General features: G+C 35.7%; 1 protein-coding gene across 17 annotated transcripts in view; it reads left to right on the top strand.

The window, feature by feature from the left end:
• The window catches only part of GTDC1 (glycosyltransferase like domain containing 1), a 352,224-nt gene that overhangs the window by 104,754 nt on the left and 228,109 nt on the right, over positions 1–19,361 (top strand). The window contains exon 1 of one of the 17 annotated variants that reach the window (XM_037020786.2): positions 1–160. The exons of the other annotated variants lie outside the window; for them this stretch is intronic. The gene's annotated coding sequence lies outside the window, so the exon portion shown is untranslated. The remainder of the gene's footprint in view (positions 161–19,361) is intronic. 17 annotated transcript variants of the gene reach the window in all.

Here is a 19,361-nt window from a genome sequence, read left to right as displayed (position 1 = left end):
TTCAGTGTGTTTTTAATGGACCTATTACAAGAATGCTGCTTCTCTGTTGGCATCTGTGAGGTTTTCTGCAACTATGAAACTGGACAGTGTGACTACAGTAGATATTCCTTTAGACACAGCCCAGCAGCAGAGTACCACGTTTACACTCTGAGGACACCTGGTCAGTATGAAAGTGGCTCATTTAGCACCTATGTACCTTTTCTCGTTTGTCTTATGATTTTATCACATGCAGGTGTGTGGGTGTGGATGCTATTTTCTGGCCTGAGATGAGAGTTGCTCTTGAGCACATTTTTTTCCCGATTCCTCTTTTAGTGAGTGTATATTTATTGTCTGCTTTGTACTAGGAGGTAAGGTTAAAAAGATCTATATGACCATCTGTGCCCTTATAGGCTTTAAAGACTGCTGAGGTAGAGATAGATGTACAAATGCAATGAGAGTATGAGAAATGGAGAAGTTGATTTTGACTGTGACAAATTGGAGGGGGCCTTATAGAGTTGGTGTGGATAAAATGAAGGTTCCTGTGGCCAGGATTCTCACTTGGCCCTGGTTGGCTAGCTCACTACACATGTGTGAGTGATATGTTGCTATTGACTCTATGTAAAAGAGCTCCGCCCAGTGCTCTCGGAGACATGGTAGCACGGCTGCAAGGCTGCAGGAGAGCAGAGCAGAGGCTGGAGTGGTGGCAGTGCCAAGGACAGAGGCCCAGAGGACGGCTACGCGGTCTGAGAGGCCCAGAGGCAGAGACCGGCTTGCTGCATGCAGACTCATTCTGAGTGGGTGGGATTTTAGTGATTGACCTGCCACCGATAAAGTTGGGTATAATGCTTTCACCACAAGAACGTTCTCCTGTCATTTCTTTGGTCTCACTGACTCCATAGTGAACTTGCCCAGGGCTGAAACCCATTGGCAAGACAGTTGGTTGCTTTTGCTTAGCCTTGAAGGATGAATAGGACACAGGCTTCAATTCTGAATTCTGATTTGTTAAGAACTGGGAACTAGAGGGACTTATTTGGAAGTCTTGTGGAACCCACTGAAAAGATGGATGAAAGTACTGACTACATTTTCTGGGGACAAGTAGGATGGAATCCACCTAAACATCTCTACCTCTTTATTCTCTATTTGTATATAGTTCCATGTGTCTCCTAATTGTTAAACAGTGGAAGATTTTCCTACTGTTGTTGCATATTTCATGTTCTTACGTTCTGGGCCCTTCTGTGTAGGACTGCATTGGTTGAGGCTGGAGTGGGGAGCTAGAGCAGATGTGTTGTTAGAGAAAGGGCACATGGCAAGCCACAGTGCCTACCTCGGCTTCAGCAGCAACACCCATTGGCTGCACCTTGTCCCAGGGAGCCACCTCCAGGCAGACAGCAGCTTCAGATGTAAATTTAAGTTAAGTATCTTATTAGAAATTTTAATGAATATATCAACATGAAAGTTTTAAAAGCAATGATAAGACTATTGCTGTATTGAAATCTGTTTATAGTTGCTTTCACATCTCATTTAATTGTGTTTTCATAGCACCAATTGTATCATCTGTGTTACTTAAGGTCAAGTAATCTGGTTGACTTTATGGCACATTTCTATTTAGCCTTGTCATTTCACATAATACATTTCTGCAATAATTTGAACATTGAAATGAACCATTTCTCTATCTCTGTTAGGTTTCATTTTGATTATGCAGTATTTCAGAATGAAATTATTATATCAGAAATACATGTATTTGGATAGCATGCAAACACTTCTGTGCCCATAGCTTCCCTACTCCCTTTGAGGCCTGAAACATTTGTGGATCACATTTCTCTTTGAAATAGTCTTATTTACAAGGTAGATTTCTGAAAAATGGAAGGTGATGTTAACTTTTACTCTCTGATAATCATAATCTCCAGGTCCAAATAGTGGTATCTGATCTTTCAAGGTCAGCCATTTATGCTCTTCAGTTAGCTGCATTAATCTAATCAGACTGTGTTAATCTAATCAGGCTTCACTAAAAGATATATCGCACCAGTTTAACGTACAGTTATATTTGACTAATGATAACTTATCTATTTTTTACAAAATAACCTTTTTGGTTACTTCTGGAAAAATAGCAGCAGCTTGAAAACTTATGCTAAGTTAAAAAATATGCTCACTTAATCCTAATTGAAGTGTGCAAGAATAACCTTTGATTATACCAGATAAATCTCATCTCTGTGGAGACTTAAAAATATGAAAAGCTTTTGCTTTCTAGTTACTGTATTTGTACATTTGACAAATGAAATCATCAAAATTCATAAAGATAAAATGTTTAAGTGCCAGTATTACCTACTATGCAGAATTACTCTGAACAGGTAAGAATGTGATGAGAAAGTCCCTGAATGTGGGTACACATGTTATTTTTCTCAACTTCTGTACATGTAGTTATTATGGTTATAAGGTTGTTATCTGGAAAATATTTTATTACTAAAAAAATAAATGTTTCAGCCTAACTAATCAGTATGATTCTACTTTATCTTGACAGCTAAAAGAATACATAATCATTCACATTTAGAGTGGTTAAATTTGATTATAGATTATAGAATTTCCACAGGTTATTTTTCTCAAAAGTAGTCATTAATTATTGTAATTCTTTGGTCATATTTAAAGCTTTGCCTTCTGGAAACTTCACAAAATGCACAAAGATGTTTCAGAGGATGGGCCTTAAATTTCATGTTCTGAAATGTATGAGTCATTTGTCCCAAGATCAAGCATTTCTACTTTAAAATATACCTAGACTAGACACCAAAGATATTTCAACCTTTTTTTTCCCTGAAGTATCTTTACTGAACTGAAAGAATCCCTGTTACTTAGCATCTTTGTTTCACTCTCAGATGCTCACAATTATGTTTTTCATTCCATTGGGCGTATTGAGGCAGATACTGATCATTGCCCACTTCACAGCCCTTCTTTCTTGCTAACAGAATCACAGATTTCTTTAGGATGTCAGCCCCTGGGAGTGCAAGTGTGACTGACTTAAGCTGGTCGTGATGACCCTGTGCTCTGCTGATTTTCCCAGCTTTGCTTACAACTTGCGCTGCTCAGTCACTGGTTTTGGGCAAACTAGATTTAGTGGCTGACTTCTGGAGTTCTTCCAACAAAGTGTTATTTGTTTTGTTCTTTTACTTAGGACAGGGTAATGCCACCTCCCCTTTCCTGTATTTGACTGTGGTTGTGGTGTCTGCAACTGTGAGGTGACATGGCAACAAAACGCCTGGGCTGCTGAGGATGGCTGCTTGGAAGGCAGGAAAGGGCCTGGCTGAGATTTCCATTTTGAGCAAGATCCCTGGTCCCCTGGAGGCCTTGCATCTCTAAAACCCCTAGGAATGTAACAAATGTCTTTTAAGTCCATAGTTGAACAAAGTAAGAGATTTGAAGTGGGATCTAGCAGTTAGAGTGGTAAGCAGGTTTGAAGCCATGGCTCCCTAATTTTCATTAAGGTGCTTGCTTTATGATTCTAAGGTATGTTGCATTTTTGAAATGAAATATTGTGCAGCTCTAACCTGAATTAGGAAGCTCCCTATGTACTCCTATGAGAACCTAGGACATACTAAGTGACAAAAATTAAGGTACCAAACAGTGTCTTAGGTGCTATCTTTAGTATAAAGAAAGGAGGTTATAAAAGGAAACAATGGAAACAAAGTAGTTATCTGAGATAAGTGTAGCAGAGGCTGTCGGTGCCCCACCCATATCCCTTCGGCCAGTCTTACCTTCCCTTTTCCTGTGCCCTGTCAGTGTTGCCCTGGCCAGCTTCCTCCTGCCAGTGTCGGCAGCTCTTGGGCTGGGAGCAGCAACTCTGCCAGGACATGAAGCAGGCTGTGAGCAGAACTCCGCAAAGGATCGTTGCCCTGCAGGTGACATCATTCTGAAGTGTGTGCAGGAGAGAAATTAAACTTTACTAAAAATTCCTGTAAGTCAGGAAATGTAAAAAGCATGGTTCTAAATAACTCATGGGTCATAGAAGAACTCATAATGGTTACTAAAAGATAGAACTGAATCATAGTGAACATATTGTGTATCACACTATGGGTTACATCTAAAGTGACAGTCTTAGCTACATCTTCTTTAATAAACTTACTATTACTTTTGCTGTCGTATGTAAAGGGCCCTCTAAAGCACATGGCCTATAACAGGGCCCTCCTACTTGAATCTAGTAGTAGTCCAGGGAAGGAAACAGTAAGTGAAAAATAGTGAAATTGGAAGCAAATATATAATGGAGATGAACAAATTAATAGTTTTCTGGAAATAATAAAATACATAAACCACAGTCATGATTTTTTTTTAAAGGCACAAAAAATTTTTGGAGTGAAAAAATAGAACTGCTGATATAGTATAGATCAATGAAAAGGGGAAAGGCTTTTAATAGTTTGATGTTAGGACAGCTGAACACAGGCAAAATGGATAATTTCTTAGAAAAACATAATTTACAAAACCTCACTTCCAATGAAATAACAAATCTGAATGGAACTATAATCCTCGAAGATGTTAATGCATTAGCTAAAAATCTGCCCACTAAAAGACAGAGCCTGGGTCCTTGTACAGGATTGGTTTACTGTAGCAGCGCAGCCCTACCTCTTTCCAAGTGTGTTATGTTAAATCAAGTGTCTAGTTTTCTGATTTTTGTAGCCACATAAATCCTGTTAATAGGTGTTGATTATCATTATACCTGTTTCTCCCCTACCCCTGGCCTTTTTTTTTAATGTCTAAGGAGGGGCAAGGAAAGCAAATAGTTGGATAGAAAATAAACTGAAAGAAAGTTCAGCTTGATCAAATAATGCATAAAATGAAAGTAAAGCTTAAGGTGATACTTCGTCATTGATAATTCTATTATAATTTGCTATTTTCTTTGATGGTACCATGATCATGGCCTTTCACTAAAGGTTTTTCAAGGAATGTGATTTTTTTTTCTTAAATCAACTATTCTCTTTGAAACAATGAACATAACTTTCTTTGGGAAAATGAACATTTTTGCTGATATAAATGACCTATGTATGTTTGCTGTTTGTAGCTAGCCTTTGTGAATAAAGGTATGGCTAACCTAATGGATCTAGGTGAGTTACATAAGGCAAGCAGCAGTTTTTCAAACAATTCCTTTTTAAAATAGTAATATAAATTTTACTTTGCTTGACAATTATATCTTGTTTTGAATTGTTACCTCTTGTTAAAAATACAGCTTTCTCAGTAATGTAATACTTTAATCATAAACATAATTTTATTAAAATACACATTTCTAAAGAATTTAATAATATTGTAATCATGAAAACACCTTTTTATTAGTGTTCATCAAAGTTGGGACTATAAAAGTAAACAATGACTTATAAGAATTTGAAGGTAAGTGAAGGCTTACATAGGACAGTCATTTTATATCTCTATAGTTGAGATACATAAAACAAGATTGAATTACAGTATTAAATAAGAGTAATAATAGCTAACATTGAATATTTACCATGTGGCAGATATTCTAAAGCCCTGGAGATTAGAAATTTTTTAAGGAGGAGTAATCTGAGTCTTAGAGAGTCCAAGTTACCTGCACTGGTTTACACACCTAGTTCATGGACGATGTGTGACTTGAGCTCAAGTTTGGCTGCCTACAGAGGCCATATATTGTTTGTTTGTATTTTAGCCCATTCTCTGAACCACTATGCTATCTTAATTCATTTCTGAAGCAGGGTAAACTAATTAAGTAAATTAAACCTGTGTACCTCTTGTTTAAAATTACATGAGTAAACTTCAGTATTAGAAGTGAGTGTGGTGATTCTTGGGGTCTTGAAAAGTATTATAGTTCTTGGCTTTTGGAGTCTGGAAGCTAGAAACCAGGAGTCTTCTAGGTCTGTGAGTCTGTAAGTCTGTGATGTTCTTATTTTTCCAAAGCATATTTCTCTTTAGTTTTCAGCCATGGAAGCCAGAAGTCATTTGAATTTTCCTTTTTTAAGGTTTTTCCTTAAAATCCAGATAAGAATACTACATATGATGCTTTTTAAAAATCATAGGTTTGACTCAGAAATACACAACTAACATTCTCTATTTAGGATACTCAATACCTGCCATTCCCAAATTATCCTCTCACTGGTACACTATGAGGTTTTCTACTAGCGTTTATGAACTTGGCTAGAAGCAGCATTCTAGGACCAACTAACTCACTTCCCTTATATCATTACTAGTTGTGTGCACTCCTGGGGTTTGGATAATGTTCTGACACTATATAACTGATTTTGTTATTGGTTGCACTGTACCATCCTGTAGTCTCTCTCACCAATGTGCTACTGCTCCACTTACGAGAACTGGCCTAGACCCTCCCCGTCATTGTTGCCCAGCTGACCAGCTTCCTTATCCTTAACTTCCTCATTGTGGGATTCTCTTTTGGTCTGTTTTCCTTCCAACTTTGCCCTCCTCTCTGGGCAGAGCACACCACATCTCCAGTATTTGTATAGTGCTTAGAGCTTCATCTGCAGTGTTTCATTTCAGTAAAGTTTCTTCTGATTAACAGTATTGTCAGTGTAGCCGTCTGGTCTTTATGTTGAAAATGTAGCTGAGCATAACACTAAGAAATAGAATAACCATGCAAACCAAATAACCAACCGTTCAGTCAATTTCTGTCTCTCTGCCTCTGTGTGTCTCTCTCCTCATTCTCCTTTCTTCCCTCTCTCTAATGTCCACATACTGCACATATGCACAGATGACTACCCTTTTAATTACCCTAACACAACTTCTTCATTGCACAACTGGAAATTAACCTTGTTACCATGTTTCTCAAAGGATGGTTTCTAGGTTTCCTATTTTTCCACTCTTCTTTATATTCCTCTGTCGGTGCTCTGAAGAACTAAAGTATTCCAGTAGTGGAGGGGAAAAAAAAAGTTTTCTTGTTATGAAATTCATGGTTTATTCTCACCACAAGCTGCCAATTTAACAGTGTTTGTATAGTTAGCAGCATGCATTGTGAACCCACTGCTTCCAAGGAGTCAAACATGGCAGTGCAACTTCCAGGGCATGTTTTTAATATCCTTTCTAGCTTATTTAAAAAAAAAATCACATGTGAGATTTTATACTACCCCCAGTTAACAGCTTATATGGATACAGACATTATTTCTAATAGACTCTGCACCTGAAAAACCTCCCCCATATATTTACCCTTTGAAATTTGACAACTATATTTTAAAGATAAACTGGATGTTTATTATACTTTTTCAGAGGAGAGATCATTAGTTTTAATGAATGAAATGGAAAAGGGAAAAAAAACCCAAGTACCCCCCAGATGAATACAAAATGTACTGCTGTATAAAACAACTCTAGCTGCAGAGTAACTACCTTCATAATTTTGCTTTTAGAAGTTACATGCTTGTTTTTGACCTAATAATTGAAACCGTGAGTCTGACCTTAGAGTGCTTCTAATGTAGTTGTTTTTAGGTGTTGAATGTCTTCACCATGGTTTGTCACCATACTGTGGACAAAACCTTTAGAAAACGAAAAGCATATTTATTGTACTTCTGTTTCCAACATTTATATTTATTTATTTGTATATGTTTTCTGCTTTTATTAAGGTCTTAGTCAGTGAAAATGTGTTTGCTGTTGGGGCTGGAGAGAATGTGCGCAGGTATCACTCTCTGACTTACTGTATTTGGGGCCCCTAAAGCTGTGGTTCAGACACTCTGTTACCCTTTCCTTCCCTTAAGCCTCCCCTCTTAAGGAAGTTTTCATGCTCCCCTGTTCCATTGGGGTCAAATTTGGCTTCCTAGTCACTTTTGAACACATAGTCATGTCCATTAAATATCTAATTTTGTCCACCTTCGCCCTGTTTATATTCCTCTCTGGTTCATTCACATGACAGACCTGCTGGTCTCCTGACCAGCCAGCCACAGAGAACTGCGGGCAGAAGGCAGGAGCTGAGTCAGGCCCAGGGCTCACAAAGGAGCATGGTGGCCCTTCCAGCTTTCTAGCTTTCTAAGGAACATAATCCTGTGTTTTAGTAAATTTCTTCCTGTAAACAGTCTATTTTTCTCTTCTTTTCACCATCCCATGCTGATAAAACTTAACACTGCCTTTTTAAAGGAGAAATTCCTGAGGATTGAATATATGTAGTTGAGAGAGGCCTGGGAAATGGGATGGTTTGGCTAAAACCCTCCCAGCCTAGTTATCTTCTGACTCTTTCCTACATTTGTTTCCAGTTTTTTGCTTTCATCCACATTGATGAAAGGCTTTTATATCAAGAGCTAGCTCCTGTGCTAGTACTGGTGATGTCAAGCCAAATTTGACAAACTTGGACATACAATGCTGGTACATACTAAGCATTTAGTAAACTCTTTGTTGATCAAAAGAAAGCTTAGCAACTATATCCATTTGCTGATACTCATAGCCTTGACTAAATAATCCCTGATTGGAAACCATCAGTGGCTTGCCATCAGATAGGTAAAAATGCGGATTACACCCTGGGTTTACTGGGCTCCGTAGATCTGTACAAGCTCCTCTCCCAGCCGTCACTCATTGAATGCTCTGCTGCAGTAGCTGCGACGTTTGTTCACTCTTAAACGTCAAGCTCCTTCTTGCCTCTGATCCCTCCCCTGGCAGCCCTCACTCATGCCCCCTCCCCATAGCCTTCGCTTATTACTTCTTCCGATCCTTTAAATCTCAGTCAAAATGTCACCTCAGGGGGCCCTTCCTGAACCCCACCCTATGTAAAATAAGCTTTCTATTTCAGTATCTTCTCCCACCTTCCCCGCAGGAATAACATTCTGTATGATTTGTAATTACTTTGTTTGATTTTTTTCCTTTTTTCATTATACTGTAAATTCCATAATGGTAAGGGCCATATCTGTTTTTAACATTTGTATCCCAAGTACCCATAATGCTGCCTAGCAGATAATAGTTGTTGAGTAAATATTGCATATCTGTGGGTTTGAAAATGCAAACAAATGTGGTTATAATTGGCTTTGCTAAAATGAGTGTTTTTTTCTGCTTTTAGCACTACTTGTATTCTGTGTGTAGGGATATCACCTCTTCTACACTGAACTACTTACTTAGAGACCCTTAAAGACCTGTTATTAAGTTTTATGGGATTAAGCTAAAGAATTCCAAACACATTAACTCACTTAATTTTATGGGTTATGTTAATCATACTATGAAATCGGTCATTATCCATTATGTAAATTTTGATAAAATGTAATTTTCTGGAATTTCCCCTGTATAAGTGTTTCTAGAAAAAAATTGGTTTCTTAGTTCAGGAAACTTTATAGACTCTAAAATATACCTGTTATATTTTGTAAAATTTTGTGAAATTTCACATGATTGTATCTTAAGGAATTTTAGTTTTGGCAGTGGCCACTATGAGCAGTGGCATTTTAATTTACAGTGTAGAAGCTATAGGGTAAATGAGAGATTAGAATTTGGCCCAAAGAGGTATTTTGCTTGGCTACCATAATTTTTTAAGCATTTTTAATTTCTAATCCTTTTAGGTAGACTTTCTTTGTTTGGTTACAAACACAGCTAGTTGCCATTGTTTTATACCATCCTGCTTCTTACAGTTTTGTTACTTAACTGGTCCATTCAGGTCTGTGTTTGTACCATCTGGTTTAGAATCTGTCCAAGAATGAATCTTCAAATTATCTTCAATAAAATATATTTAAATGTACATGTGCATAAAAAAGTTTGCTAAGAGAATATAAATCACTTGTGTTAGAAAGGAACACACTACAGTAAGGGACTCATCAGTCCTGGGTTCTAATTCCCAGTTCTGCCATAAATTGTTTGACCTTGGAAAAGTCACTTTTTAATCTTAGAGTCTTATTTTCTTAATCTGTAACTGAAGATTTTGGGTTTATCTATTGAGTTCTATGATATCATGAACAAGGAATTAAAATCGAGATCAAAGCTGGGTGCAGTGGTTCAGTGAGATCATCAGGCCTCTTGTTTTATTGACTCTACTTTCCCCTGGTGTAGCTATATTCTGAAACAGCCTTTCTCCATATGGATCTCTTCTAGAGTTAAATTTATATCCTACCAGTTTAGTTACCAGTGAAAGAGAGTTGACTCTCTCATGGCGAGTCTAACAAAAGCCCCAGATTGAGTTAAAGGGCTTTTTTTTTGTCATGTGGTCTTTGAGCTTGTTGCTATGGCAGAAGGCGCCTAATATGATTGGCCAGGCCTGGGTCACATGACTACTTTGGAATCAGGAAGTGGGGTCAACCCCATCCAAACCATGAGAACTGAGTAGAGGAGAGCAAATGGAAAATTCCATAAGCATAAATGGAAAATTACATTGCTATTATCTGAATAAGAGGAAACAATGATTTGTAGGCAAAAACAAGGTGAGTACTAGAGTTAAACGTGGGAGTGAGGTAAGGAAAACATTGCTTAGCACAATTTTTACAGCAATATATGATGGAGACCATGCATAAGGGTATAGAAGGTTATTGGATTCTAAACATCTGTTGGAGAAATAGTGAGATTCTGAATGAGAACAAGATAGTACAAATGGGAAATAGTAAGGGAATTAGCAATACAAGTGAAATTTGGGTTGTTTGTATTTATTTCACTAGTTACAAAATTTGTCTAGGAGCTGAACTGAAATTTACCTTTGTCCTGTCTATGAGAAAACAATTTGGGAGCAAACTATTTTAGTCAAAATCACAGAGATCACAGTTAAATTACTTTAATGGTCATAATTATTTTAAAAATAGCTCTGCTAATTGTTAAGTCATTCATGCTTGCCCATTATATTGGATCACTGGGTTTACTTTGGCAGGCCTTTAAGTTACTCCATGTCTTAAATGTAACAAAACTTCCTTTTCCTTTGTAAAGCAGCCTCTCTATTTAAATAAATCTTATATAAACATACATACATGTATATATTCACATGCAATCAATGAGTGATTCATTACTTGGTATTCATGTCCCAAACATATCTCCCCTCCCCCACTAAAAAGTCAGGTATTAAGTGCTTCTGTAGAGTTCTTACGTTATGCTGGATCCCAAATTGAAAATGAATGAGTAAAGCTTGTGGTTGCCAACCTACTCAGTGTCCAGTTCAGAAAAGCCAATCTCTTCCTCAGTGATCTGGATTAGTAAGGCATACATTTGAAGAATGCACACCGTGTGCCAGACACAAATGGTAAAAAAGTGAATAAGGCATTATGCTTTAAGAACTAAATTTCTTCTCTTGGATATAGTTCTTTTTGTTTGTTTGAAATCCAAACATTGTTCACTTAAATTAGCATTCTAAAGCAGTCATATATTAATGTTTCTAGGGAAATTCCCCAAACTTAGTAACCTTTCATTATAGTAGTAGATCTAAAATGTAGGGGATTTTTAGACCATAGTTTCTCTGTGTATTCAGTTTAATACAGATATTGATTTGTAAGCAAACTGTTTTGGTGGGTTCCAAGAGTTTCAGAAAATGAAAATGGCTAAGAATGTGAACTAGTTTTTGTCACTGTTTTTTTCCTCCATCATAAGCTTAAACATAATGGAAAAATTTTCCTGAAATCCAATTCTATTAAAGACATGTATTTTTTTGTATGTTTTGTATATGTATGTTTAGCACTTGTATTACAGAATTACTCATTCAGAGGTAGTGATTTTTTGCTTTCATTTCGTAACATTGCTGAGTGTCTCCAGTTTTCTCAAAGGGAACTTTAAACTTTTCAAAACAAAAATGTCAACTCACTTTCATTGAAAAAAATATTTTTCTATACCATTTTATTAAGGGGATTCCTCCAGGAAACCAAACAGTAGCTCAATGCCATTACTACAAAGGTTTAGGAATCCTTGACTCTTCCATTTGGTAAAAATGAAGAGATTTAACTTAGCAGGTCATGAAGAGTGATTAGTAGAGCTGCACAATCATTTTAATAGCAGTATTCTTATTTTTGTCAAGTGTTCAAAGACATTTAATGACATTCATATTTTATTTGCATAATTTTTTGAAAAATCTAAGAAAAGTAAGAGGATCAGAGGTTGAGAACTGAGATCTTGTTTGCTTGGAAATTTGAGTTTAATATGTAAGTAGTAGAGTTTTTATCTAAGTAATCTTTTTTTTTTTCTTTGTTGCCTGATTTTGGTATGGAGAACTGGGAGTAAGAAAAAAGGAAGACACATATATCCACATACACACTAGAAGTAGTAACTGTGGCAATTTTAGAATTGAACTACCTGAAAAGCTTTCAGGCTTTTGGAAACACGATCTTCATATTTGTCTTCTTTCAATCAGTTTTATTTAGATAAAATGCTGGCAGATGGTGGTTATCCACTTGAATAGTGTTGAATTTTCTGTATTTTTTCCCATGGAAGAAAGCTCCCAGAAAACTTTTGTTCTTTAATATGTTCAGCATGCATATGTTTTACATGTATTAACTAGTATTAAAAATGAGTTCCTAATTAGATGTCTAAATCTGAGAGGAGTTGTGGTGAGTACCAACCTCTCAGAATTATTGAAAAAAGAAAGTTTTGATGAATAGGCTTTTCTTTTCTGCTGTTGCATCTTTCAGCCCACTCTAGCCCCAGAAACCAAGGAATTTATATTATCAATGTTTCTTAGCTATTATGTTCCAGGATTTCTGCTGGCTATTGTCATTCTTTATGATACACTATTATAAGATGTTGATTTTATCAAAGTTGGAGAATTCAGCATATTTACATTCTCTTATGAACTGTTTTATATTACAGCAAAAAGTTTATACTTTTGTAACTTGTTTAAGGATTTAAGATTTAGGTAGGCATACATAGTTACAAACTTAATATGTTTTAGCTTTTACAAAAAGTATAGGAAATCTCTAAAGTACTATGGTTCAACCTGGTTTTGTTTGGTATTTTTCTTTCACATTTTAAAATGTGGGGGATAAGGGTAATCCCTTCTCTCCAAATTTATCTGATGAGTCACCTGAAGTTTTAATGGCATATAATGAAATGGTGCCTTCAGAATAAGTATTTCCACATTTATAATTTAGAATATTCAGTTTGTACTCATCAAAGTTCATCTACAGTTCTGTTTTACTTCTCAATGTGTCATTCCGTATTTTTCAGCTGATAAGCACATCTACCAAGAATGACTTCTCTTTTCCATAGACTGAGTGTAATTGCTCTCTCACTTATTTTGTCTTACTGACTAATGTGGGGTTTGTTTACAACTCCAAACCACAGATTAGGCACTGATTCATCCTGACTTCCAATACTAGCCCACACAATGTGAATTCCTTCAGTGTTTGGGCATTCCTAGGAACATAGGATGTGTTTTGATTTTCTCTATAGAACCTAGTAGATACATTTTTTACGCAGTAGCTCTGAGGAAGCAGGAAAGAGCACTGAACTGGAAACCAGAGGAGCTAAGTTCAAGTTCAGCCACTCCCCTATATAAGGACAAATCACTCTTATTCTGTATCTTCCTCTGCAAAATGGTAAAAATAAAAATAATACTCATGCCATCTGTCTTCAGGATTTGTTGTGAGGATCAAATGAGATAATATTTTTCAAGAATTTTTTGTAAACCAGAGGAAGATATTATAGTGAACTTTGAACAGTTTTAGTTAGAATTTGTACTATTCTTCTAGGTGACTGATTTGCTCTGAGGTTATTTTTTCTTTTTGTTTTTTTAAAGTTATTTACTCTCGACCCTTTATTTATTTTAAGATACAAATAGGAGAGATGACATAGAATTAATTATTTAATAAAAACATAATGTTGGAAGAGTATTTGGCCCAAAGCCACAATAGGCTGCTACATTTGTTCTTCAGTGCAGGTGATTTATAGTTAAGAGAGTGGGAAGAAATGATAGAGGAGATACTTTCTGTAGATTTTTGGTCTCCAATTTATTTCAATTCTGCTATCAATTTTGAATTATGGCTAAATAGCAACCATCAATTTATTATGGTGGGTAATGCTAATCAATATTGTCATATTTGTATTTCTGTAATTAGAAAGGTGAATTAATTTCACTTTTTTTCATTTTCTTCACCTAACATTTGTGTGATGACTCCTATTTTGTAAGGCATTTTGCTAGATACTACTTGAAAGAATTTGAAAGATTGTGAGAGCATGCTGTGTTTATGAAAAAGGTAATAGAAGGTGGTTCAGTTGCACCCTTACTGGTAAAGATTAAAGAACTCTTGGAGAAAAAAGGTATACAGTTGTCTCATGTATCTGAAGATTTGTCAGTATCTATTGCCTTTTTAAGGAACAGCAGCATTTCATAGCAGTGATGACGGTAACTTTCCAGAACAAAATAGTTATTTCACACATATAGCATCATCTCTATGTTTAAACCCTAAGGAAAAGAATTATGTGAATCTCTGAACATGAAGAAATTTCTTAACATTCGTTTTAATAAAAGAACAATGGCTGAGCATTATAACTGCCAAAAACATTAGATAAATGGAAATAAATGTTCTATTAGATTTTCTTAAATTTGATAGGAATTTGAGTATATAAAAGTTTTTTTTCTTGTTCACAATAGGAATAGCCATTTCAGGTCAATTGTTCCACTGGCTATCACATTAATGCAGATTATTTAGCTTGAATTTATCTTTAAGATTTATTATAAATATGCTGAAAACTGTGTATTAGTAGATAAATTTTTTTGATGCCTATGTATATTAGTGTTGCATTTCCCTTTGTAGAAGCAGGCTCTCCTTCTTACTTCTTTCAAAAATCTCTGAACATATTTTACATTTGCTAATTGGGGCTATAGGTACAATATGTTGCAGGAGAGCTGGAAAAATTTGTTCGTCCAGCTTGTCACAGAAAGTGACATCTAACTTACTCTTTGACTTCCTTTTTTAGGCATTTGTTCACATTATTTCTTAAACCTGGTAAAAGAGTTAACTTAAAACATCAACACTTTCAAGTGCTCACAATCCTGTTCCCCAAATCCTCTTTTATTCTGTTTCTTCCACCCTTCACCTTCCAGTATTTCACCTGAGCTCACTAAATAACAAACAATTCTAAATAGCTATTGATAGTATTTTACTTTTTGTTACTGCTGAGCAGTATTAACCATTTCATATACTTGGAAAGTACAAGTAACAGTGTGGAAGTGGTCAGTCCATCAGTGGATGAGTGAAAAAGAAAAATTTGTAAAGTAACAGATAATTAACTCATGGATTTTGAGCAACTGAACTTCAAAAGCAAATACCCAAAGTATACTTTAGCGTATTTTAGTGTCGTATGATATTTAATATTGCCCTTTTCTTGAACTGTTATAAGCAAAAGTCATCATAAATTTGCCCTGGAAATATTTTATTAATATTTCCAAGTTTCCTGAGGGCAGAGGCTTTATCTTTTCACAACTATTCCCAGGTTCTAATTCTTAGTGTTCAGTAAATATTGGATGAATGAATAAATAATGATGATAGTAAGAAATACCAATAAAATTCATAAGACATATACTTCTTGCTGTGTGCAATATTCCAGATAAGAGATAGTTACAGATAACAAATACAAAGACAAATAATACTAGCTGATTTTCTAACCTTTAAGACTTAATATTTAGCAGTTGGTTTACATGATTTACAAGGTTATGCACTCCCTGTTTTCTTTTTCTTCTTTCTTTCTTATTCTACCCATTGCAGTGCCCTTCGTATACTAGCTGCTCAATACCTTTTAAAATGTTTGTGTGAATATTAAGCTTTACTTTAGTACAAATACTTCTTGCTTTTTTATATAATTACCTGTTCAGTACAGTGGAAAAGGTGGCTGTTTTCATGGCTTTCACTTTTGTCCTTTGGATTCTGTTTCAAGTAGTAAAAGATGAAGCTGTAATGATTTTGAAGCACATCAGGCATAATTTAAAGTGATAAGTAGGAGCTTTAAGATAAAAATACTGAGACTTTTCTCTTTTCCCTGATACACTGACAATATGCATGAAATAGTTACCAGTTGATAGTTTACTGACAGAAAAACTGTTTAGATTAGGGAATGCAAATGGCAATGAGAAAAATGGTTTCACTTGACATGAACTTCTTAGGCCTTTACACCCAGGACCTTTTTGGAAGTTTCAGATTATGGTGAGAGAAGAGAGCAGTGGGGAGACAGTAATGATTTATAGTCCCTGGGGTTTACCTGTTGACTTGGCAATGATGCTAATTTACATGGTCTACTTTGTAGAAATAGTCTATCCTGTAATATTTTTATACACAGTATTTTTATACTATTTTCAGGCAGTATATCTTGACCTTTGTAGGCCTTTTGAACATTTCCAACCATTCCACAGAAGGACACTCTACTCTTACCCTCTGTATTTTAATAACTTACTGTGCTCCTTTCACATTGATTAAAACTTTACTTCTGTCATTGTCTGTTTCTTAGAAATGTCATCAATTTGACCATCCTCTTGTCACTTCCTGTGTATTAAATGTCTTTCCTTGTCAAAGAAACCCTAAATATCTTGCATTTCAATTGTATGTAATATATTTCTGTGTTTTCTGCCTTTTATAATGATTTATTTACCATTTAGCTGGAGTGAATTAAGAATGTCATCAATGACATTCTCAATATCAAATTTAATCTCTTGTTTCTACCCCCCACCCCCCCACCCATGCTTTTCTCAGCCCTTGTTGTTTTGATCCCTTTAACCACTCTGTGTTTCTTGGCATTCATTTTGACCCCAATAGAAGGGCAGAAACATTCTTGACCTCTTTTAGGTCACTCTGACTAGTTATGATTTTGTTCCTTGATGTCATTTTTCTTTTCCACTACTTTTTAACTACAGCACTGTCCTATGTCTGTTATAAACATTTTATCTGGATCTTCTGCATTTTTCAAAAAGTATGAATATAATATTAATCACCAGTCTTTGAGCATTTTCTCTGCAACAGACCCCAATAAGCACTTTGAAATATTTTATCTCATAACCTTACAACACCCTGTGAGCTAAACTATTACTGCCACCATTTAATAGTTAAGGAGACTGAGGTTGAGGAGTTTAATTACTTGCAAACATCATACAGCAACTATGTGGTGGAGATGGGATCCAGTCTAATCCTCTGTGACTCAGTATCCCAAGCTGATAACTGCTGCTTACCATTGTTTCTCTTCTCACAGCATTAGTGTTGGTAGCCTTTGATGACGTTTTCTAAGATATAACAACCATCGCCCTCTTAGTATACACTCAGATAATTAATCGTATATACTTACGATGAATCTCTTCTGTAAATGATATGCTTTCCACATAGGGCAGGATACCATGGGATGCCTTCTTTTCCAATTAAACTTTCCCTCTTAAATTTCTCCTCATCTGTGCCTAGCACCTTGAGCACATTGCTCTACTTACTGCCCTTTGTCCCTCCATCACCAGTGTGAATTAGACATCAGTCAACCTTTGACATGATGCTGCTAAAGTAGAAACCCTATGCTGCTATGTTGTGTACATGACACTGTCCTTATGGCTAAGAGATGAGTTGGCTCGTGACCAGGTACAGCCAGATCTCAGGCAGGCAGGTATGGTGTGTCATGTCCTTCTGAGAAAAAAAGCATTAAAGCCATTTGGATCTTTTTCTTGGGAATTTAAATGAGGATGTATGGATAGACTGGGGCAGTCAGTGGAAGGACCTGTAGTCTGTGACTCCCAAGGCAGGACATAGAGATACACAATGGGTCATGTGCCAACTGAAGTAATAAGAGAGCAAAAACTATCAGTTAGCAGAAGTAGATCAGGGAGAATGGAGCAGGTACCCAGAGAGACAAGCTACGGTCAGGAAGGTACCTTGTGTCCTGTGTGAGGGAGATGTGGAGAGAGGGGCTGGTTCCCAGACTCCTCTAGACAACATTCCACTTCCTGCCTCTACCCTTATGGGAAACCTCATTTTATTTGAGATAATTTGTACCCCTGTTTCTTGATGTTCAAAGAGCCTGACCTAGTTCTAACGAAGGCAGTAGTGATTATTTGTGCCTCATTGTATTATCTCAGCCAAGATAAAGTCCCTGGAATGTGTAGTTTCTAGATACAATTTTACCCATATTACTTTTGGTCTGTTAGAAAAGAGACAACCATCCCCCAGCAATTTTCATGAGAAATAGCCTTTTGGCATCACCTTGATTGAGTTATCAAAAAATTTCAATGACTGCTAGTTATTTTTCCAACAAGTAAATTCTTTCTCATATGGTTAAAGACTGGCCACCCGGCTGTTTTCTTGGGATGGTGCTATCCATCTTAGGTATATTCTCTATTTTAGTCAATATGACTTGTTTAATAGTCACATAGAGTTTACTATTTTTAGTTTGAATGAACACGTTACAGAAATATTTGACATATACAAAGGTAGAGGGAATAGATAATGAACTTTTTTACCTTTTAACAATTATAAATAAATGGCCAATCTTGTTTTATCTAAATGCTGCCTAGCAGTTTCCTACTCCAGATTAAATGGAAGCAAATTCCAGACTTTCCATTTGTAGCTCTACATATTTCATTGTGTAACTCTAAAAGATAAAATCTGTTGAAAAAATATAGCATAACTGTAATACCATTATTACCCTGATAAAAATCCTAAGTAATTCCTTTATATCATTAAATACTTCTAATCTTAAAATACTATATTTTAATAATCATAATTCTGTGTATGAAATTGGTTACCCAATAAAAGCTTGTTTTTGCCCACAGAGCTGAAGTATGATACTTCTTATTTGAGAAATGATTAATTGATGTTGATTTAGTGGCTGGCTTAGTATCTTTAATGTTTGTTCTCACTTAGTTTTATTCTTATAGGTTGTACTGCATTGTATAAATGGTGCCATCTGGAGCTGTGCAGAACAAAACCTGCACTGCCACAGTGTCAGTGGGTTCTGGGCATTGACATTTATATTTAAGTACCCCATGAGTCTTTGTGCAACCAGGGTTGAGAATGCTGATCTAAAGTGTACTATCTGGGTTTAGGACAAATAATAGTATTATCTATTATACTTTATCTTCACCAGTTCAAGATTGTAAGTGTAAATATAACTGTAATTCTATTAGCTTTGTTTCACTTGCTGGGTATTTCCTTTCTTTTTGTTTTGTTACTTGTAAGGGATAATTATAGTAGTATGAAACATTCTGTCCACATAAAAGCTTACTTGAAGAGGTTAAATGTTCCTCCTAATTAAAGAAAACACTAATTGGACAGATTGTTATTTTGTATTAGTAATTTTAAATATTTTTTAAATCAGAGCACACAAATATTTTTTTTTAGGAATGCTGCTATTTTATGTATTTTTTCAGTGCTTGAAAAAGTTAAATAAAAATTTAGATAAAAATTTGTTTGAATAGTCAGTTATGTTTGGTCTATAGATGGTACAGAGATAAAATGTAATAAATCCTTGAAGTTTATTACTCACAGTCCCTGTCTATACCTTACCTACCTCTAAATCATCTATTTATCAATTAGGTCTTT

The sequence above is a fragment of the Manis javanica genome, chromosome 7 (genome assembly GCF_040802235.1).
Source record: "Manis javanica isolate MJ-LG chromosome 7, MJ_LKY, whole genome shotgun sequence".
NCBI lineage: Eukaryota > Metazoa > Chordata > Mammalia > Pholidota > Manidae > Manis > Manis javanica.
The sequence above is the reverse complement of the archived record's forward strand: the minus strand, read 5'-3'. Positions and strand labels throughout refer to the sequence as shown.